At 33.8% G+C, this 24,094-nt stretch overlaps 1 pseudogene; it reads left to right on the forward strand.

The window, feature by feature from the left end:
- The first annotated feature begins 1,711 nt into the window (after positions 1-1,711).
- Positions 1,712-1,830, forward strand: LOC120612111 (uncharacterized; annotated as a pseudogene).
- Positions 1,831-24,094: the final 22,264 nt, after the last annotated feature.

The following is a 24,094-nucleotide window of genomic DNA, read 5'->3' on the forward strand; positions in this document are numbered from 1 at the left end:
ATTATAAATATGTTTAAAGTGAATACATAGAAAGGCTATAATGGGTACGTGAGACTATAGGGATAACATACCTAGCTATGTTATGTATGTCAAGTGCAGATGTAGGTGGCAAGGATAACATAGATGCTGAAGAGTGGCAGTTGAGGATCTGAAAGACAGGAAATTGGAAGCCACACCCTGAAGAGTATACATGCCATGGCAGATAATTCTCTTTAAAGTAGGTTTTACTACTGTGGACAGGCAAGAAGTGAGATATCCAGAGCACACTAGTTGCATGAAAGGAGAAGAATGGATGTAAACAGGCAATCATGAAAGTTCCCAATATAAATTCTACCACTTCACAGTATTTTTAATCAATTTTAAAAAATTTTTTCAATTATGGTTGACATACAAATATGTTAGTTTCAAGTGTACAACATAGTGATTAGACAATTATATAACTTACAAAGTGATCATCCTGATAAATCTAATACCCACCTGACATCATACATAGTTATTACAATATTATTGACTATATTCCCTATATTATGCTTTACATCCCTGTGACAATTTTTCAACTACCAATTTGTACTTCTTAATTCCTTATCTTTTCCACTCATCCCCAACACCCCTTCCCATCTGGCAGCCATCAAAGTGTTCTCTGTATCAATGAGTTTGTTTCTATTTTGTTTGTTTTATAGATTCCATATATAAGTAATATCATATGGTGTTGTATTTCTCTGTCTGACTTATTTCACTTAGCGTAATACCCTCTAGGTCCATTCATGTTGTTGCAGATTGCAGGATTTCATTCCTTTTTTATGGCTGAGTGGTATGCCATTGTATATATGTACAATATTCCATTGTATATATGTACATTGTATATATATATTGTATATATGTTCTTCTTTATCCATTAATCTATTGATGGACATCTAGGTTGTTTCCATAACTTGGCTACACAGTATTTTTGAGACTTAGTCCTGATCATGGTTACTTTAACTTAAATATACATATGTATATATAAAGGATTTTGCCCTAGGTAATTTTTGCCCTCATGTAATTTGAGAATACTATGTTACTCTACACAGAAATTACATTTATCCCACATCTTTTACTCAGTTTTAATTCATCTTTTTAAGTACATTAAAAATGCTTCTTTATATTTCAAACATAAATCTTACCACTAGATAGTGCAAATTCAAAACAAACACATGAAATTATAAGTTAACAACAACAAAAACCAGAGTCTTTAGAGAATTGGGTTTTCTAGCTTGGCATAATAAAAACACGGTTCTATAACAAGGTATAAGTTAGTCCTATGAAGAGTAAATGTAATGGAGAGAAGATGACAGAATAAAAGAGCAGATTAGGAACTTTAAGCTATACTCGAGAAGATGGGATTGAGGGATAAAAGGCTAATCAAGGAAGAAATGGTTACATATATATAGTCTCAAGAAGAGATGAATGATTCAACTGTCATGGAAATATTTGTAGCGTCAATTGTGCTTTGCAATTGCTTCTTAAAATTGACTCATATGTGCAGATCCATGTGGCACATGTATGTGTACACACACACACACACAAACACATGCACATAGTCAGATAGTCATACAATCTATGATTAGATTAAAGAGAAGAGAACATGAATTGTTTGCAAGTATACACATGCTATGCAAATGATACGCATAAGATAAAACGTGTTCTTGTGTTAAAAAAAAAAATGGATACTGTCTACAGCCATGACACCCTGAACATGCCCAATCTCGTCTGATCTCGGAAGCTAAGCAAGGTCGGGCCTAGTTAGTACTTGGATGGGAGACCACCTAGGAATACCAGGTGCTGTAGGCCTTAAAAAAAAAAAAAAAAAAAAAAAAAAAAAACTGGATACTTACATTAAAGCATTAATCACATTGTATAAACACACAATAAAAATTTATCCAATACCAACTTTGAATGTACAGCCTAAATAGAACAGTGCCATTTTCAGTTATTGATATTATTTAAACTTGACTTTTATGGTTTTAAAATTTGTGTGCACATGTTATCAGATTTTGACATGAAAAGACCTTAAGGGTAGATCACCAATTTATTCATTCATGTGGGGAAAAAAAAGGAAGAAAAAAAAAGTATTACTCACTCAGGCTGTACTAAGTACCAGGGATACAATGAAGAATAAATCACATCCCCACTCATAGGAACTCACTGTGGAGTAAGAGAGAATAGGTGCACCTAAATGGTATACTGTAATTTGACAAATGGAATATTGGGAGCTGGTTCTAGGAACTGTAGGAAGAAAGTAGATAGTAAGGGATTATTTCTGCAGTTGTTCTAGTTGACCCTGAGGTTTCACAGAGCGACATTGATCTAAGAAGTAAAGGACAAACGAGAGAGAAAAAAACACTCCAACGAGGGAGAAATAGCTTAGGCACAAATACATACATGTTAAAGGGTATGACGTATTCAGAGAACTGCAAGTAGCTCTGTGTACTTGCAAAGGGAAAGAAGACAGATGCCATTCTTCCTTGTGGAAGTGTTGAGATACTAACACTCAAGTTTATGAAATAAATAAAGGATTCATGTATGGATACCACTGATTATCCAGAAATAGTTAACAGGCTAACATGCTGTAATTATTGATGATATTGCATCCTTCTGACGCCCTCAATTTTAAAACTATTTTTAGTTACTTTTGCTTTTTCTCTTTTAATTGTATCTCTCACTAAAACAATTTAATCATCAAACCCTGCTCATCTTTCCTTTAAATGCCTCTTGAATCTATTGTCTACACCAGATTTGAAACCTGCCATTTATTTTCATATGTTTCTCAGTTAACCCGGGTGCAGAAATCTCAGCTGTTTGTGTGTGGAGAGGGTGGTCTTAATTATGGTTCTTTGGTTACAAGCAACAGAGACTGCTTCTGGCTAACATAAAAGGATTTACTGGAATAAATCAGAATGTTAAACACCAACCTGGTATAAGCCAAGACATAGATTGGATCTGGAAGCCATAGCAGCTGGAGTTTTTAGAAGTTCTTTGTAGGAGGCTGATGTTAATGTGCTTCAGATTCAACAGCTTCCCATTGGGGAGCTCTGAACAGGGAGCTAAGAGTGGCTATCTTGTGAACTAGACAGATGTCTAAAATTTTATTGACTATAAACAAGAAAAGCCAGATGTGCAGAAGAATGCATTTTCACTCTAGGCACTCACAGTGGTCCTATTAGAACCTCAGAAAGTCCCTCCTCTTAGGCAATTTATTTCTTCAGCCACAATTCCATATTCACCTCAGATTCTACAATAGTCCTGTGGGGCATGAGTCAGTTTTCTGGCCATTGATTTTGAATTCATATCTTAATATTCGATCTGGTTTTCACTCCACATAGGTGCTGGTGGGCTTTTTCTATATACCACCACAGTCCATTCCTTGTTTCTGCTCCAGCTAGGTCCTTGCCCATCTGTGGACTTTCCTGAATATAAGTATATCCAGATACTGTCTTTTGGGGTTTTTAATAGTCATCATCAAGCCTCCATATAATTTCTCCCATCTGCTACTTTTTTCTCTATTTTTCCCATGCTTAGCTCCAAAGAGCCCTCAAAATGATTTCTGTCCTCTAATTGATGTAGTCTATTATTTTCCTTGTATTTGCATTATTTATTCTAGTCCCAGATCATTTATTTATATTCATCAAGCCTGCAATGTATCAGCCTTATTAAATTTTCTCTCTTCCTTTAACACTTGCTAATAATTCAAACTACCTTCTGGGGTTTATAGTGATGGAGTCAAACAAAGCTAATATGGTGTTAGCACTAAATAGAAGTCCATTGTATAATGTTACAGAAAAAATTTCTAGCCATCATCCAATTTCTATGGCTACTAAAAGAAGTAAACTTTCCTTGACCTTTTTTTTTTTTTTTTTTTTTTTTGCCATTTGATTAAATGAAAACTCATGAATAATTTTGGCTAGTGGCTTTCCAGCGGAAGTGACTTTTATCACTTGTAAGCGAATGTCTTAAATTATCGGTATGAGTACTCCAGAACTCTTCTCTTCTCTCTTGATGATCATGGAGTCTGGACTACTGAGCCACAGCTAAGAAGGCTGTGGCAGTTGGCTAGGCCTATGGCAGACTTTGGGATAGAAGTAAAATTTGCTTTCCTTAAGACACTGATATTTTAAGGCCGATATTTTACTGCAGCATAACCAAGTCTATATTTACTAATAAAAATATGAAACTTCTAAGAAGTTTCTAAATTATCTCAGTTTGTATAATAGTGATTTGGTCTTATCTTACTGTTATTCACTTATAGAAACATCATAAAAGTATATGCTTTAACAAATATATTTTTTAATGTATAAGAATTTCATTATATAGCACATGTGATGAATGTGCCATTGGATGTTTGTTATTATAAATACTAATAAAAATCTACTAAAATGTTTTGTGGGGAAAAAAAGGCATAGATGATAGAGGCTCTGTTCATCCCTTTGGCGACCAAATCAAAATTGTGACAGAAACAAGGAGCAGCAGCAAGGAAAAATCACCTGGGATCTTGATGAACAAGATATACAAATAGAAAGAAATCCAAGAAATCACCTTGCAACGGCAGAAGGTAGGACGAAGCGAGGACATGGGGCTACTGGGTCTTGAGTGGCTGAGTGAGATGGAGGCTGCAGCAGAGGCAGCGGCAGGAGCCTCTTACAGAGGCTGCATCTGCGAGTCGATTTTCACAGTGATGAACCTGCTGGCTCTGAGCACCACTGCCGATTTGGCTGCATGCAGGGGATACCAGGGACTTACAGAGAGGCATTGTCAGAGTGAAGACCTAAGCGAGACAAGTTCTATACAGAAGTGCCAGCTGTATCCATTGTTCCCTATTGAGCCCTCCTCCTTCCCAGGGTGTGGACACAGCACCACCATAGCCCTGACTTCATCAAACTGGATAACAGAAGTCGCTTTGCCCAGAGGATTCCTAACTTAGGCCCCACCCAAGCCACATCCAGGTTTATCTTCAGTGAGTCAGGTGTTCCTTGCTGGCCTCAGGTTCCGGTGTGGCCTTTTGAGGCAACTATAAGCACAGCATCTGTGGATTGCTTGTTGAATCTTAACAGTGGCCCCGGAGGGGTAGAGGCTTGGGCTAAATTTGGCCTGAAGCTGAACTCCTCTCAGGACTGCACCACTGGACACCTACTTCACAAATCCACACTAATAAGACCAGGAGACTTAAGAGCTTTGCTTAGTACATAGAAACAGACGTAGAAAAGCAGTCAAAATGGGAAGACAAAGAAGGAGAAACCATATGAGAGACTAGAACAGAGATATAGATATAATGGAGTCAAGTAATCTAACAGATGTAGAGTTAAAAAAACTGGTTATAAAGATGCTCAATGAACTTTTGGGCAGTGTGAGTGCCAGGCCTGGCTGGTCCAAGATCTGGCTGTTATCCAAGGTCTGGCTATTATCCAAGGTCTGCAGGCATGAATAGGACCTCAGATTTAGAAAACATGTAAACATACTTCAGCATATTGTATAAGACATGTGTGGCTGAAGGTCATTATTGTACTCTGCTCTATGAGGAACTAGGCAGTTCCATGGAGAGCAGAAGGGGAGCACAGAAAGGGGAGCAGAAGAAGTGCGTGCAATACTGTGCGCCCTGTGCAATAGACTGCACTCCCCAATAGAACTGCTCCACAGAATAAAGTTAGTGCCTGCCGTTTCATTCTCATGTTGGCCTCTTGTGTATTCTTCCAACTGGGCATCTCACCATCAAACCGTCCCTTCTCGGTCACCATATCACTGACACTTGGCATAGCTGACATAATCCACTCGGCCCTGGCAGGAACTGTAGATAAATTAAGCAAAGAGATAAAAAACATAAAAATGGAAATGGAAATTATAAAAAGGAACCAGTCTGAAATGAATAACACATTATCTGAGTATATTAAATGGAATAAACAAAGGCATAAACGAAGTTAATAAAGACAAGGATCAAATGAGCTATCTAGAGGACGGGAAAGCCAAGGACACGCAATCAAAATAGCAAAAGATAAGATGCCAAGACTATAAAAATAATTTAAGGAGGATATGGGATACTATTAAGGGTCCAAATATCCATCTTATCAGCGTAACTGAAGAAAATCAAGATGTTGAACAGCTGTTTGAGAAATAATGATGAAAAACTTCCCTAACCCGGTGAAGGAAATAGATATAAAACCCCAGGAAGCTCAGAGAATTCCAAAAATCAGGGAACCAAAGAGGCCCACACCGAGACACATCATAATTAAAATTCCAAAGTTTAAATACAAAGAAAGAATATTAAAAGCAGCAAGAGTAAAACAGATAGTTACTTATAAGGGAATATCCATAAGACTGACAGCTGATTTCTCAAAAGAAATTATTCAGGACAGAGGGTTTGGCACAGAATATTCGACAGGATGAAGACCCAGGATCTACAACCAAAAATACTTTATCCATCAAAGCTATCATTTAGAGTTGGAGAAGACAGATTAAGAGCTTCCAGGCAAAAATAAGCTAAAGGAATTTATCATCACTAAGCCAGTATTATAGGAAATGTTGGAGGGACTTCTTTAAGAAGAAAAAAAAAAACTATCAAAAACAGAAATAAATAATGGTAATAACTACATTCCTATCAACAAGTACCTCAAATGGAAAAAATTAAAATTAAATGCTCCAACCAAAAGATAGAGTGGCTGAATGGATAAAAAAACAAGACCCCTACATATGCTGTCTACAAGACACAGACTGAAAGAAAGAGGATGGAAAAAGATATTGCCTTGATGGAACTACAGAGTATTGCGCTGAATGAAATGGGTCGGATAGAGAAAGATAAATATTGCATGATTTCACATATATGTGGAATCTAAAGAACAAAATCAACAATAGCAACAACAATAGCAGAAATAAACTCATAGATATAGAGAATATTTAGAGGGATACTAGATGGGAGGAGGGTTGGGGGGACAAAATAAGGCAAAGGGATTAAGAGTTAAAAACGGATAGTTGCAGAATAGACATGGAGATGTAGAGTGTAGCATGGGGAAGATGGTTAATAATGTTGTAATAAATGTGTAAGGGGAAAAGGGGTACTAGATTTAGTGGGGTGATCACTGTGTGTGAGTTATGTGGATCTCTGATCAATATGCTATAAACTGAAACTCGTATATTATTGTATGACAACTATAATTTAAAAAATCATTGAATTGTACAATGTAAATACAAGCAACTAATTGTCTATTATATTTCAATAAAGACAAAAATGATATAATAAAAAAGAAAATGAGCAATCTGAAAATGCTACAGAGATTTTTGTTCTAGAAAAATTATTAGAAATTCAAAATATTTATTCAAACAAAATGTAAGAAAAATGTATTTTCATAAAAGAGCTGATCATAAACCATAAAATTTAATCATTATGAGGTCATATGTGACCTTTTCACAAAAAATTTCATAAGTATATAAAAAGAAGCTAAAGTGAAGCTGATAAATGAGAAAGTGCAGATATTTTTGGTGGTATATTATTGATAAAGAAAAGAAAAAAGACTTTCAAAGGAAAAGGGATCAATAGCATTTTTTCTTTTTATTAAGAAGCAGGGTTTTGAGAATGAATTCATGTTTAAACGGTGACTCAAGTAGCAGTGTATGAGAAAAAAATAATATATGGTATAAAGTTCTGAAGAATCTGGAGTCAAGGTTCTAGAGAAAGGGACAGTCTTGGCCTTAGGCATCTCTTCTTTCTCACACATATACAGTCAGTTTATTTACTTCTTCTGGTAAAGAGACAGAGATACTAATTTTATATACAAAATGGCCATTTGATACCACACAGAGATGCTTCATTAGCTATAGAATTGAATGAGAGATAGGATTATATGTTGCCATTTGAAATGATTGTTTCAATGAACAACTTCAACAATAAAAACAAAAAAAACTTCTCTGGAACTGCTTGGTTCATAAAATTTGGTGAGCTCTAACTATTTTCTTGGTGCCATGCCAGACATTCAATTATGAGAAATGACTGTGAAAATAAATAAGCCTCTTTACTTGAGGAGTGTAATCTAGGACTAGTAGTGAGAAATAACACCCTAATAAGAACCAAGATATTTCTGGCTCTTTCTACATGAGCAAGATTATTGGTGAGTCATTAATTTCAGCATCAAGAAAGTGTTTAATAACTAATTTTTATTCAAAAGTAAGGGCAACTTCAATAAAGTACAGCCTTTCATAACTTGCATACATTAGAAAAGATAACATTCTGAGGGAAAGAATTAATTATATAGCCAGAAATAAAATAATAGAAAAATGAAAGGGTGGGAAGGAGAGAGAAAGGGAGGAAGGAAGGGAGGAAGGAAGGAAGGAAGGAAGGAAGGAAGGAAGGAAGGAAGAAAATGAGCAGAGAGAAGGGAAGGGAGGGGAGGAGAAGAAAGGAGATGATAGATAATTCAAGAAGTGAAGTTATACAAAGTTATAGTTTAGAAAGAACTTGCCCAATAGCAGAGAGGCTGTATCAAGTGTAAGATACTAGGAGAGAATTCATTAAACAGGTGATACAATTTGGGTTCAGGGGAAGGTTGAGAAGTAAAAGACAAGGTGAATATAGGAGAAAGTGTCTCTGACATACAGTGAACAAAGTTGAAGATGTGGACTAGTGATGGAACTGGAAAAAGTTCTAGTATATAACTTTTCTAGCAGCTTTATAATTTGTATACCATAAGTTTCATCCAGATAAGTATACACTTCAATGAGTTTTTAACATATAATTTTTTTTTCAAAAATCCTTAAAAGCAATTAGGAAAATTATCTGATAGCAATGCATTTGTGAAAGTTATCTTTAGCCTTTTGCAGATACCTTTAAATGCTTAAATTCTCATTCCCTGTTACTATTTAATTATGTCATTTGCATTATTTACCTTTTTTGTTTTGCTATTAAATGATTAGTTTGGCAATTTCATTGTTATTTTTATGTATTTGTGTTCATTAAATAAGCTGCTCTTTAGATCTGATTGGTTGTGGCAGTTAAAATAAAATTACGATCACACTCTTGGAGTAATTTGCAAAGATTCTTATACACCCTACATAATTATATCCAGAAGGAGTTTATGGACTAGAACCTCAAGGAAGGGGCTGTAAATGACATTGCCGAGAAATGGAAAGATCATGAATACAATGACTTCCTCCTTAAAAGCTCGCTAAGTCTTAATTAAGTTTCGTGGAAATTGCCATAAACTGAAGGCCCAACTTGAAATAAAAAGAAAATCTACACTTTTATAAAAAATGGCCTTTTCCATGTCAGTTTATCACACTGCTATGCTTTTAAAGGTTTTTAGAATAGGTTTATTGGATTTTAAATAAAAGGAAAATTTAAAAAACATTTACTAAAAGTGTAAATAAGGGCGACTTGAACATAATTACTTCCCTACTGAGACAGTTGATCTGAAGACTGAGAAGACTGTTAAGTAACTAACAGGCAGGGAGTATCAACAGTGTGGACATGCTGGACAAAGGAATGAGTCATGTTTTGAGCCAGATGAAGTGAGACTTGAGAGATTTTATCATGCTGCTCAGAACAGCACGCAATTTGAATTTATGAATCATTTTGTTTTGGGATTTTTTACTTGGTATTTTCAGACCATGGTTGACTAGGGTAACAAACTGTGGAAAGCAAAACCACAGATAAGAGGGAACAACTGTAACTGGCAACAATAATAAGTATGGGACAGGCAGAGGAAGTGGGAGAAAAATGAGATAGAGTTAGAGGAAGGCAATTCAGAGTCATTGGGCTTTGAAAAAGTTTGGATTTTATTCTGAGGTCTATGGGAATTCACTGATTTTTCTTTCTTTTTTTTTTGACTAAAATAGATTTTATGCTAGGTAGTGATATGATCTCATTCCTAATTTAAAATTATCTGGAGTGTGTCATGTAGCACAACATGGGGGAAAGGCAAGAATGGAAGCATGGAAATCCACCTAAAATGGTGGCCATTTTGTGTTCTAGGTAAGAGAGGGTCACACTTAGACTAGGGAGCTGGAGAAGGGAAATTGGGAGAAGTAGCTGCATCCTAACTTTATTTTCAAAGTGAACCTGGAGGGCTTCCTAGCAGCTTTGATGTCAGAGTAGGAAATAAGGGAAATAAGAAACTAAGATAATGCTAGGTTTTTGATAAGAGCAATGGTATCTGATTTTTTTTCTTTTTTACCCATTTATTTTTTGTTCATAAAGAAAAATATTAGCAGAAAGATGCATTGGACAATACAACGATTATTTAAAATGGGTTTGGTATTACTAGGAATTGACAAGTCTTTTCATTACAATTAACACATATTTTTATTTATGAACTGATGGGTTTTTACTAGTAATTTTTCTATTTTCATTCTTACATGCCTGTGGGATTGACACATTCCGCTGACTTTCAGCTATGACCATTTCTTTTCATTTTAATTTTTTTCCATTTCTTTTTTCTGCAAATGTGTTACAAGCTGCAGTCACCTTAGATCATACACTTCCTGGTCCAATTTGGCCTTTTTCACCCAAAAGCAGTAGTCACAAATGTGCACCAGGTTCACCCCTCTCCAAAACCTGGGGTTCAGTTTTTAAATAAAATGTACATATTCTAGCAGAAAATGTCAAAAAAATAAAACTCTTGAAAGAAGACTAAGCATCAGTGGTTTTGATGAGAAACCTTATCCTTTTCTGTGTTAATTGTCTGGCAGGAGGATTAACTGTATCTCTTTAGAATTTAACACTCAGTGGCCAAAAAAAATTGAACAAAATCAGATTTATTGGTATGTTCTAGTAAAGTATTTAATAAGTAGAGGAACCAGAACTTCCAAGTTCTGGCAACTGGGTTTGTGGTAGCAAATTAAAGTGATGAAATCTTGGCCCCATCTGTGTCTGTAGCTTTATATGTCACTGGATTCCTAGTACTTATTTTGGTCACCCAAAGCTAATTTGTATAGAGAAGTCATGTAACTTAATGGTTAAGTCAGAGTATGGTCTGCGGGGCTACACTACCTGAGCTCAAACTCTAGCTTAATTCCTTATTTCCTGTATGACACCAGGTAAATTACCTAGCCTCTCTGAGCCTCAATTTCTTCACTGTTTATATGGGCATGAAAATAGGATCAAACTCTTAGATTATTATGAGAATTGAATGATTTAATATAATTGAGACGATTTAAAAAGTTCATGGCTGACGTAAGCTCTATAGAAGTGTTATCTACTTTTAGAATTATTTTGCTTGATCTCCACTTTTTTAGTTATTCAGTCTACTGGGAAGGTCCCTACTCAATAGTAAAATTCATTGGCAGCACTCAATATTATATAACTGATGAAAGCCTTTAACCATGTGTAAAGGCTAAAATGATCTTAAGGGAATGCAATTTATATTACAATGGCTTAATGAAACCAATTATATTATATCGGCATAAAAATTTTTAAATAGAGAAATGTATTTGCCGGTAAAAATGTCCTATATTTCTTTTTTTTTCTTTACTTTTTAGGCGAGGCAACCCTTGGTTGACCTCACAGATTTCAAGGAGCTTGTCAGTTTATAATCCTTTGTTTTTTAATTTTTTATGCCTACATCACCTGGTCTTTCTAGGTGGCCTCCTATCCAAGTACTAACCAGCCCGACCCTGCTTAGCTTCCAAGATCAGACGGGATCAGGCTTGTTCGGGGTAGCATGACCATAGACAAAATGTCCTAAATTTCAACAAGATTGTTTATTAGTCAAGATTCAAGGAATATTCACCACTTAGGATTAAGTTTTATAATTTTTAATTCAATATCTATTAATAAGTTAATTCAGAATCAAGAAGAGTTTTTATAATGTGACATTTAATTGTAAAATTGTCTTAAATATAAAGAACCTAGGAACTATGTCAAACTTTCAACAAATATAACTAATTAAATTTTTCTCAGGAGAAACTGGATCATCTGGTAACTGATTAATTGGATCAACTGGTAATTGATTTAAAATAACAGCAGTGAAGACCATTGGCATTCTCTTCATATCCAATTTTTGCATTCGTTTAAAAAAACATAAAATTAATAATCACATGTATAATGCATTATGAGCTATGAACAGTGTCATTAATATTATTTCAAAGAACATGAGTTTTGATATCAAACTTAAAATCACTGGAAGATTACATATATATATATAAGTAGGACAATGATGGTTAAGTAATATAAATAATCTTTTAGATTTGAAAGTTCAGTTTTAAAAACTGTATTATACTTGAAGTAAAGCAAGCAATTTTAATTTTCCTTAATATTTTGTTATTTGCTATAACGTCATTATTTATAAGAGAAAATTTGCACTTATTACATTTAGTCACTATTTCATTACAACTACCCATACTGCTACAACAATAAAATGTGTGGGGTTAGTACAACAAGAAAATTATAAAGAGTTTTATCACAATTTACCTACAGGCTCTGTTCCTGTGGGATTTTTATAGAACATTATTAACTTTGCGTTGAGAAGAAAGAGTTGAAGAGTCTCTAATATAAATTAGCATAACTGGTTGAAGCAGGAAATGTTAAAGGTCTACAATGTTCTAAATTAAAATATATTTTAGTCATGGTACTTAAGAAAAGTTAATCATTTAAATTAATATATTACTCTCCCTTCCCAAGAAAAGCTTGCTGCATGTTATTGAAGTTTTCTTGATATGATATTTATATAGTCAATTTGACTTCCTGTTATTCAGTTTAGACAAAAAAAAAAAAAAGACATTACAAGTTTAGGTAAAACTGCATTTATTTAGTTTTTCTTGAAATTAAAAAAATTAGAGTAATATATTGTTCTACACTACAGAATATAAAATGATATTGGCATTAAGTTAAACAAAAAATTGCAAATGTGCTCATCGTAAAAAAAAAAAATCAAAAGAAATTAAATAAAAAGTCAAAGTCTCTCACTTCGCTGCCCAGTTCCAATTCTCAAATGTTATAGTTGACAGTTTAGTGTATACCATTTTAGACCTTTTTCTTATAGTCATGAAAATACTTGGGCTTATACATATATATTCATACATGTATTTATCTTTTCTATAAAAAAATAATAAAAGAATTATCCAGATCTATTGTCTTTTAACTTGCTTATTTCAGTAAAACATAAATTTTCTTATTTTGTAATGGCTGTAGGTAATCTATTCTATTGATTTTACATCATTTATTTTACCAAAGATTGACATTAAGATTGTTTCCAATATTTCACTGTTACATACAATATTTCAGAAGCCATTTGCACAGACATGTTTGAGCACTAGATGATGGTCGCGGGACTGAATCTTAGAAGCTGAATTAATCAATTGATGGATTTGAGATTTAAGTCTCTGAAAAGTACAAATTGCTGTCTGAAATGGTTGGGCCAATTCGCTCTCCTGTCAATAGAATATGATGGTGCCTGTCTTCTCCATACTCTGAAACATGAGATATTATTCATCTTTATATTTTATTAATCTTATTGGTTAAAAGTTGCTATGTCATCATAAATAAACTTGCATTTATTTAATTGAGACTGAAATTGAGTTTGGGCCATTTAGATTTGTATTTTAGGGAATTTCCCGATCATATTCTTTGTTTGCTTTTCTACAAAATTTTGTTCTTTCTATATTCCAGAAACTCTTTATAAAGTGTGTGTGTATTTTATATAGGTTACGAATAATTTTTCCAAATTTGTCATTTGTCCTTAAAATTTGCTTATAGAATTTTGGTAACTATAGAGTAATGCCCTTTAACCATATTATTCAATGTCAATTTAATTTAACAGTGATATTTAAGATGTATAATGAATTATTCATAGATATTATTAGAAAGTATAAGATTTGTGACTACATTAATTATTAAAAGACAAGATCAAAATCATACTCATTCATATAATGACTTACTCCCATATATTTCCCTGCATATGGGGAATAAAGCAATAAAACAAACAGAAATACACACTGAATTCATATCACTGCCCCCATAGAGGTATAATCTTGATCTGACTGAGGAATCAAGAAAAATAATAGAATGCAAGGGAATAAAGCTACTTAAAAAAAAAACCTAAGAGATATAGTTCTTATTATAGTTGGTTAATGAAAAGGTATGACACACGTACATACACAAACACAAAGGTTATATATTAGTAATTACAAAAACTATGAAAACTGGAGGTTATATATTAGTAATTACAAAAACTATGAAAACTGAAAAATTTTTTCCTAGAAAGAAACCAATTAACATTTGTGCCAGAAGGTAGGGAATTAATATGTTTGATTATGCCCATCTATATTATAAACTAAATATATCTAAACACATAGTTTATATAGTTAAAAAATTGTATTTTATAAGTTTAAATAATTTTTCTTTAATTCTCTAATATATTTACTAATGTAACTAATTATTTTTTATTGTTTATCTTTTATTTTTTAAAATAGCTCATGTATGCTGCAGTTAAAATAAGCCTTAAATAAGTCTAACTCGATGTCCCTTTTCAGGAATAAACACATATCTTTTGTGATAAAAGTTTTCCATACAATGAAATAATACGTCCATAATATTTACACATTATTATGTATGATGGACTGTTTAGTAATCACCATTGAATATAAAGTACCTTAACTTAACTAGTCATAGAAGTCTAAGTTCACTGAGTACAAATGCATAGGTAGAAGAAGAAAAGCCTACAAGAACAATAAATTTCAAACAACGATAATAGTAAGCATTATAAGAAACAAAACAATAATACAGGTGATAAAAAAATCAAAACTTCCTCAAAAAACTGATATCTGTCATATAATTAAATATTAAAATTTTCAAATGAAACATTCAAAATAGCTGTCCTGATCATGTTACTTTCCACATGTGCATCATTAACATTTTAATAAAGTCAGATAAAAGAATTTCCCACTTTAAATAATTGAGCTGGAGTGAATCTCTCTGTAAAACATTACTGAAAAATGGTTCCCAAATCTATGTAAATTATGAAAAATGATGATCTGTTGGACCAATGAAAGTACCTGGTGAGATTATTTCAATGGAAGAAAATGCTGCCGATTTTATTTATCTAGCAAATACAGGACTGTGTTTTTCTCTGTGTATGAATGTGACAAAGTGTCCTAATTTGTGTGAGATGAGCCATACTGAATTAGCAACATGGAAATTTCAATAGTGTATTAAGGGTTGATATGAGAGGAGAGAATGATCATAATCCCTACACTGCTGATGATGATAGGAATGTGTGAAATAAAAGATTCCCCTTCCTCAAAAGATTTGCCTGCACTGGATTATTGATAAAATGATCTAGCAATACCATGGAAGAATCATTTGAATATATTGTGGTGAAACAGAGTTTGCTACCAAAAAATATACCTTTTGGGAAATTGACTATTTAAAGCTGGTTATTTTCAAGAAAAAAGAAGACTCAGGTAAAACCTTGGAACTCCTCCTTAACTAATTAAAATAATTCGGATAAAATATCTATTCTAGGAAGAGAGTTATCATCATAGATAACTATAGTTTAATATTAACTGTGTGAAGACCCCGTCGATCAAAGTCCTCTCTTTGTTCCATTGTTAAAAATGGCCCAGCAAATATTTATTTAGCAGATTCCTGTTAGGTGAACAAATAAGTCTTTCTGTGTATGAAGCTATGTAGGTACAGAGAGTACCTAAAGTACTCTCATTGACTCATTCATTTATTAGTCAAGTACATCAATCGTTCATAGTATATAAATAACACAATAATCAAATTTGTGCTTGAGTAAAATTGCAAACTACTCAGACCATGGATCTTCAATCTTTGTGAATCTTCAAAACTGAACACTAAATCTATGAAATACAGAGGTCTACACTAATCGGATGTTTCCCTGACTTCAAATTAATTCAGTCACATTGGTTGTGAGTGTGGACCTAACCGTTTCAATGTAAACTAATACAGTTGTTAGGAAAATGAATTAGAACAAATTCAAAGCTGATGACTGTCAAGAACAATAATAAAAAGCAAAGCCCAAAGAGTGATTGGCAATTAGCAATTAGTTCTGATTGCCATCTAAATCAATCTCATTCTAAATAAGATTTTAACAAAACAGTGACTAAAGTGTGGAGAGAACCAACTTACTCATAGCAGTCTAACTTGATTTTTAATTGTGCTCCTATAATGAATGATACCCTTAAATTCAAGTTGCTGGCTTGATTTTCATATCAGTTCATGATAAAACTAGAGAATGCCCCTCAGCCATTTTACTACTGCAAATTAGTAGTCATAGAGGTGAATGAGCAAATTTTGATTATCTCAATATGAAAAATAGATAGAAGAATAATATAGAAAGACGACTATTTTTAAAGCTTGGCTATCTTCTTTAATAATGAAAGTTTAAACATCTAAAAAGGTCGTACCTTAGGGAAAGTGGGAAATAGTCTCAGATTTTTATTCACTGCCTCTTGCCTCTCCTTCCCTGTGTTTCTTATAAAACTTCATGGCCTTTTTTCTCTCCATTTCATTAGTGTCTACTTGCTCTCTCCAACTTTTAATTTTTAGTCACAATATAGTTAAAGTATAATTTTGTTTATATCACAGCAAATTAAGTGAGGTTTGGCATTCCTTTATATCTTTTAGGCGAATCAATTTTCATGTGTCACATCTTCCGATGGTGTTTTTACAGCTAAAACCACAGCCTGTAATAGTAGAAGAAAAGTCTATTCTTTCTAAAGCACATGCAAAACATAAATGTGCAGGTGCTAGTAGTTTTAAGAACACTCTTTTTCGAGGGACCAGTAATGACACTATGTGTTGTAATCAAGTTTATCTCTTTGCTATACAATAGATACATCTGTAGATAAAGTAAGCTAGTAAGTTAAATTGGGGCTGTAAAAAAATCAGTTTCTTAAAGTGACTAGCATACCAGAAATTATGGTATCCAAATGTGATCTCAAATTTGAATCTGTTTTCTTAGCTCTCAAATTAAGTGTCAACTTTGTGAAACTGCTGTGAGCTCTAAATGTGTTAACATGAGTAAAACTTTGAGCACAGAGTCTGACACATAGGAAGTGCTCAGATTGCATTCTTTTATTCCAATTGATTATGTATTGAGCTACAAATCTGGTTTATATTTACAAAATACATATTACAAATACAAATACATTTGTCTGAATTATCTGGTTGGGTTGTCTACTCTATGCTCATGATCTAAACAAATCTTTCTCTTTACTATCTTTCAACTGCCTAGTCTGGGTTAGATTCACATCCTTTGTAATGTCTTAATAGCCTGTGTTTAACTCAGTCATCCATCACCTGCTTGTCTACCCCATTAAATTCTTAATCTCTTGAGGGCTGAGATCCAGTTACTAAAGATCAATAATTTGGGGATTGGATGGAAGAATAAACAAATTGAATCAATTTATTGCTAAATCTTGATTTAATTCGGTGTGAATTAAGCCAAGCTGTGTTAATACTTTGCTACTAAGAACCAAATGTTTGCTAATATATACAGTTAAGAGAAAAATATTAGGAATGTGAATTCTTTTTAGCTGCCATGGCTTTAGGCAATACTCAGATGTTTGGATTTTGTCTCTTGGCCTGAAAAAATAATCTGATGATGATAAATTAGGAGATTAGACACTATCAGGCCTACCTGTGTTGTATCTTTAATTCCAGTTTCTCTTCAGTTTGCCAAGACAGCCTATAATTTTCATCAAACGCATATTGGAGGATTTGGAGAAATGAGAACACTACCAATATAGGAAACAGTTTTCACCCTTATAAGGCAAGGAGGACTTTTAAACTTTTAAACTGCTGAAATATTGCTTTGATCAGTAAAGCCCTATAGTACAAAACCTCTAGAAAAAAATTCAATTATTGCCTCTGTAATAGTGTGATATAATAAGAAATATATATTTGATCTTTGTCCCCAGATCCTAAAACAGAGATTCTAAAACCCTTGTTATTTACCAAGTGATAAGGGTGAAAGGAGCATCTTTTGTTATTCATAATAAGCCTCAACTATTCTGGAGTCCTTGTTAATGAGGCGATTCTTGGTGGGCTCCTAAGTAGCTTCAAGATGAGGGCTGGTTACCAGAGGAAACAACTATATGATTAAAGGGTTGGAACTTATATCCCCACCTTCAAACTCCACAGAGCAGCTGGAACTTAATTATCAATGGTCAATAGTTTAACCAACCATGCCTATGTTATGAAACCTCCATAAAAGTCTCAAATAAAGGGGTTTGAAGGACTTCTAGGTTGGTGAACACATCCACATGTGCCCAGAGGGTGGCACACCCCCAAATTCTTGCAATTAGGACACTTCCGGGGCCTCAACCTATGAACCTCTTCGACTATTTATTTGTATCCTTTATAACATCCTATATGTGAAATATATATGTTTCCCTGAGTTGTATGAGCCATGATAGCAAATATCAAACCTCAGGAGGGAGTCATGAGGACCTCAGATTTTTAGCCAATTTCTACAAAAGTGTGGGTAACCTGAGAAACATCTAATAACAATTGGCATCAGAAGTCGGGGACGGTCTTGTGGAAATGAGATCTGGCTAACTCTGGGTATTCAATGTCAGAATTGCTTAATATTGTGAGGAGAAAATCTACACATTTGAGTCAGAAATGCTGAGTAGAGAAACGTTTTTTTTTTTTGCTTTAGCCTCAGATTTTACCTTCATCTTGGCCATATCTAGAATCTTAAATGCTCATTTATTTTCCCACTTTAACTTTCCACTCATGTGATCACAAAGCCATAACTAATTCTGTTAGCAATCATATTGGAAACACAAACATTCTCCAGGCTAAGCTTGGCCATACTTGCCTTAATTTCTGCCCAAGTTTCCAGTTGTACTCTTTTATTGGCTAAATCATCTTTGCCAAGCTGGCTTGAACATTCAACCACACTTGAGGAAGAGTCAAGAGTGGGAGAAGACTGACTTTTGGCTATAAGAGTAGATTCCAGCTATAATACTAGTTTCTGTACAAGAAAAATCCTGAAAACTGAGTGGCTTAAAACAATTCAAGTTTCTCAATCACTTTGCAATTTAATGAGGGTTGGTGGGGACTGGGAGTGGGCAGTTTCTGTTCCATGGAACCAGTTCAGAGCCAGGTGCTTCTCCTAGGTCCTCAGAATCCTGTGTAGTCAGCCAGATGACAGGAAAGATGGACTAAGGATATATTTTGGGTCTTACCTAGAAGATGCATATTTCACTTCCACTCATAAGGCATTGATCAGAACTCAATTATATGGTCACACATTACTGTAAAGATGCTGGAAAATGCAGTTGAGCTTGTGCCCCAAAAGAGAGGTGCACAGGTATCTGTGAGCACCAGCATAATCTGCCACATAAGAGATCTCAAAAAGTCAAGCAAAGAATCCTCAGAATCAATCTCAGGAGTAAGTAACTTTATAAAGGGATCCTCCACAGGTTAATTTGAATGAATATGTGTGTGTACGTGTGTGTATATCTGATTGTAATCTCTATATAATGGAGGAAAACCAAAATTTAAACAATGAACTTATATTGTAAAACTACTACTTAAGGTAGCTATGTAAATCCCATTGTAAAGTTAGAAATTCTCTTCTAAAACAAGTAGTTGTCCATAATTTACATATTTAAAATAAGAGTATTATATAGTTTAATATCTTAAATAAGTCACATATTTACTATAATAATTCAAGGCTAAAATGAATTGGGATTGTTACTTGAAAAGTGCATTTCATGAGCCAGAAGTGTTGAAATGAAACCGAAATCTTTGGTGGTTTACCTGTCAGATGATTCTATTAATCCACCAACAATAAATGAAAAGACTTCATTTAAGCTATGCTATTTGTATATAGCTATCTCCAAATGATCATTTTGTCATTTTACATCTCCGTTGCCCAAGAATATCTTCTCATTTGTTTCAATATGTCAGTTGGCCCAGCTGTTGGAGATTAACAGTAAAGAGATGTGTGGTATGGCCCCACGAAATGAACCATGTAACAAATCTGAATGGGACTGCGTGGCTCGGTTGTTCAGAACATGAAACTTATGAGGTCATTATCACGGCTTCAATCATTGTTCAAACTGGAAAACTTTGTTACAAAACCACCAGACTAGGCATATTTCCCTGACAAAGTAATAGACAAATATTTCTAGGGACTACAAGGATCTCTTGGGAAAAAAAAAATCTGAATATTTGAAAAAAAATCCACATGGTTCAAGGAAGAGAAATTTACTGATATCACAAAGTTTTACTGAAAAATTAGTAAATCTTGCTTTTACCATATGAAGAATGAAAGTATTATAAATATTTTATTATTTAATATGGGCATAAATGATCTGGCACAAAGAAATGTATTCTATAAACAGATTGTTCATTATTTTTGGCTATGTGCAAATATAATAAATTGTTGTGAATTAGATTTGGACATGGCATAGCATATAATTCAGAAACCATTTTACTCTGGAATGAGTTATTCAGATGGAATAACTAATCCTCCAAGGATATATAGTGAACGCCTAATAACTATTTTATATACTGGACTACAAAGACAAAAGAAAAACTTCCTTACCATCAGGACCCTTCTTTCTCGTTGAGAATAATAAATGCAAAACATAATGAGATTATGAGACGCCTATTAAAACAGAAGTCTATATAAAGTTCAATGGAAGCAAAAAAAGTAAGTCATCTATGCTAACCAAGGAGAACCAGGAAAGAGCTCAGCTTAAGTATGAAGACTAAGTAGTAATTGTTTCTGTGTGTGTAGCAAAACAGAGCAAACAATAGCAAAGGTTAAGGCATGACCATATGAAAAACAACAGAGCATAAGGGAATAGGTGAGGTAAAAATATTTAGATGTTATCTTCTAGATAAAGAGGAACCAATGAAAAATTCTGAGAGGCAGCATTGTGTAATGAGGTTTGTTTATTTAGAAAACTCCTTGGGTAGCTGCACAGGAATGGATTGTAGCAAGGACAGTAATTTTCACATGCTTTGTACATAAAGAGTCGTATAACCTCATTCTTAGAGATTCTTATTCAGTGTGCCTAAGTTGAGGCCCAAGAATTTGAATTTCTAATAAACATCCAAGTGATACTCATGCTGCTGGTCTGTGAACCATACTTTGATTTGTACTAAATTAGAGGCAAGGAAAATGCTCCATGAGTAATAATGAAAACCTGAAAAAAAGCAGTGGCAATAGGATAAAAAGAAGCTGAAGTTGTGTTAGCAGATGGAATAACTCAGACAGATAGGATTTAGGACACATAAACAGCTTTGAAAACATAGAGATAATCTTTCTAACTCACCGGGATGTACAAACTTTCTGACTTTTCATTATCCTTCATTTTCAACCCCACTCTCTCCATTTCTCACTTTTCTTCTTACACTGCTTTAATGTTCAGCCATAATCGATCCTTTACATACACTCTCACTGCTTTCCCCTTTACCCTGCATTTCGTTGTATTTATTTTGATATATAAGACTCCTAATCAAGCCCAACCTGCCCTGACTGTCTTTTATCTGCATTTCACAAATGAGAATAGATAACTGGATAAAAAACACAAAGCAGTGATATTGAGACGCTTTAAATTACCACCATGTACTAACTTCCATTAGGTTTGTAGTGCAGTCTGGCAATCTTTCTATATCCTTCCAGCCCATTCTCCCTCTCACTCTCATACTATCTACTGTATCCTTACTCCCTCAGTATCAGCTTTATTCTCACCTACATATTCCACTGAGAACCTAAAACCACTCAGCAGAGACCCATTACCATCTCTCTCTACAACATCCATCCTAAGTGCATCTGAGCCCATACACTCTGCTGGCTCTTCTACTTCCGTGAAGCATGGAGCAGAGCAAAAATGTGGCCATCTATGAACTAGGGAGTGGGCCTTCACTAGACATAGAATCTTGATCTTGGATTTCCCAGTCTCAAGATTTGTGAGAAATAAATATCTTTTATTTATAAGCCACCCAGTCTATGGTATTTTGTTATATCAGCCAGAACTAAGACAAAGGGTTATCTGCAGATTCCATCTTGAAAGCCCCTGCTCTGGTTCAGCTCCACTAGGTCTCTTTTGAAATGCTTCATTTCTCATATTGAGCTCTGCTAGGTCCTTAGGATTTGATCTTCAGGAAATCTTTTGTGACCAGACTGTCTGAATAAAGTCCTTTCTTCATTGTTTTTTGGAAGCCACAGGTCAGTCCTGTAAACTCTGAAGCTCAGCCCAACTACTGTTGCAGGTAGCCATGGTGAGAGCTGAGGGCAGCATTGACCCTGATTTCTTTGCTTTTCATTGTTCCAGGAGCTTTAATAACAGTGTATTTATATTGGCACAGACCATTAGCCTGGTTATGAAGAGAAGGCAATCTATATTGTGTGTTAGTACCCATATAAATTTTACAACTTAGGTTGTTTGTGTGTTATAAACTTTTTTCCCCACTTCTTATATAATCTAGCAATTGGATCTGTGAGTTTTGTCTTTTTCCTTAATTGGGCATTTTTCTTACAACAATTTTTTTTTTTTTTTAAGAAAAGATGATAAGTATGAATTTTCTCAATGGATTCTAAGTTGTGATTTAAACACCATTTACTAAAATAGTTTGGATATTGTTTTAAAAATTCTCATCTGATGTTTTAACTTCACTAATAAAAGGGTCATTAAAAAAAAAACCTGAGATGTTTTGGAGTCTTGGGAATTTTCTAACTCCAGAGTATATATTGTTTAGAAAAATGTTATTATGTTATTAAAAAGTTAACTGAAAAATAAATTATGCCCATTGCTTTTTAATAAGGAATGTATAAATGAAGTCATTGTTTTTACTTGTTAGACTCAGTCAGACACTATTCTAATATGTTTAGCACACGGAATCTACATTAATCTTTTTAACTATCCATTATTAATTGGATTTTATAGATTAAAGAAAAAGCGCAGAATGGTAATGACTCCACACTAATCCTACAGTTAGTGATAGAGCTGGGACTTGAGCCTAAATTTTCTGTTCTTGGTTCCACATGTCCAAACAGTATATTTGTGGTGACTAGGCTGAAATGTATTTTCCAGAATTCTCTTTCTTGTATGTTTCCAGTTAGAAGGGGCCACCAGAAACATTCTTGTGGGGAATTTGGAGAGCAGAAGTGAAGGAGAAGCCTTTTGCAGCTCATGCACATTGTCACTGACTTGCTGGCTCCACAAGTTGCTGTGAGGAAGCAGCTGGGCCTGCAACTGCCCCAGCTAACCTTGAACTACCTTCAGCTTTCCTGACTCCTGGGCCAGGTGTGTGTTCAGTTGTCATAAAGAACAACTCTGGCTTCTGCAGAAATATATAGATAGATTCCATAGATAGTTTCCACACACAAAGATCTTATACAAATATAGATTCTGTATATATAGAACTATATATATATATATATATATATATATATATATATATATATATATATATATATATATATATATATATTTCATATGTATAGATCTTTAGATAGATGATAGATTAAGTAGATAATAGATGAAAGATATAGATATAGATAGATGATAGATGATAGATAGATGATAGATGATAGATAGATGATAGATAGATAGATAGATAGATAGATGATAGATTACATCTATGGAATATCTATCTATCTATTATCTATCTATCTATCTATCTATCTATCTATCTATCATCTATCTATCTACCTATCTACCTATCTATTTATCCATCTATCATCTATCAACTATCTATAATCCATATATAAATATATATAAAGATAAAATCTCCTAGTGATTCTGCTTCTCTGATTGAACACTGAGTAATCCAACACTGCATTAAAAATCTGATTCTGCTGAGACAATAAATACCAGATAGACTTTTATTTATTCTTTGAAGTTGAATTCTTCCTAAAGAGACCCTTATTTCAAACCAGACTTTCTGTCTTTAGTTCTTTATTTTTAAGAGAAAAAATAAATGAATAAATGAAATGAATGAATTTATGAAAATATTTGATGTTTGAAACAAATATGTTTTGTTAATGTATGAAATGTTACTACTTTGTTATCTTAATATATCACGAGTGAAACCAGTCCTATTTGATTTAAAAGAGTCATTTAAATTACAATCTCCCATTCTCCATTT

The sequence above is a fragment of the Pteropus medius genome, unplaced genomic scaffold (assembly GCF_902729225.1).
Source record: "Pteropus medius unplaced genomic scaffold, Ma_sr-lr_union100, whole genome shotgun sequence".
Taxonomy (NCBI): domain Eukaryota; kingdom Metazoa; phylum Chordata; class Mammalia; order Chiroptera; family Pteropodidae; genus Pteropus; species Pteropus medius.